This window comes from Papio anubis, chromosome 11, assembly GCF_008728515.1.
Source record: "Papio anubis isolate 15944 chromosome 11, Panubis1.0, whole genome shotgun sequence".
Taxonomy (NCBI): Eukaryota; Metazoa; Chordata; class Mammalia; order Primates; family Cercopithecidae; genus Papio; species Papio anubis.
The window spans coordinates 45,307,664-45,308,632 of record NC_044986.1 but is presented as its reverse complement, the minus strand read 5'-3'; positions in this window follow the sequence as shown (position 1 = coordinate 45,308,632).

Here is a 969-nt window from a genome sequence, read left to right as displayed (position 1 = left end):
GAAAATGGCCATACTGCCCAAGGTAATTTATAGATTCAATGCCATCCCCATCAAGCTACCAATGAGTTTCTTCACAGAATTGGAAAAAACTGCTTTAAAGTTCATATGGAACCAAAAAAGAGCCCGCATCTCCAAGACAATCCTAAGTCAAAAGAACAAAGCTGGAGGCATCACGCTACCTGACTTCAAACTATACTACAAGGCTACAGTAACCAAAACAGCATGGTACTGGTACCAAAACAGAGATATAGACCAATGGAACAGAACAGAGTCCTCAGAAATAATACCACACATCTACAGCCATCTGATCTTTGACAAGCCTGAGAAAAACAAGAAATGGGGAAAGGATTCCCTATTTAATAAATGGTGCTGGGAAAATTGGCTAGCCATCAGTAGAAAGCTGAAACTGGATCCTTTCCTTACTCCTTATACGAAAATTAATTCAAGATGGATTAGAGACTTAAATGTTAGACCTAATACCATAAAAATCCTAGAGGAAAACCTAGGTAGTACCATTCAGGACATAGGCATGGGCAAAGACTTCATGTCTAAAACACCAAAAGCAACGGCAGCAGGCTCTCTTTCTTTTTCTTTTCTTCCCAAACTCCTTTATAAAACTTGAAAAGTGTTTTTACTCTTCATTTAGCATAGAGGAACATTAGCTTTCATAGCATCAAGTATTTCTCAAAACTCTATTTTTTATAATATATGTAAGCCCATGTACTTTTGAAAAAAACTTTCTTAAAAAGTTATCTACTGCAATTGAAAATGTTAAAGATTATTATTTTTGATATAATTTATGTAAATTGTATTTTGAAACTCAACAGGCTTCTTAGATTGATTTATAATCTGCCATTGCCCCTGAGATGATAAATGACACTGATTTAATGACTGGCGGGCCTAAGGTCAATGAGAATATAGACGGAAAAGCTACATATTTTAGTTTTAAAAATGAAAGAACATACACAG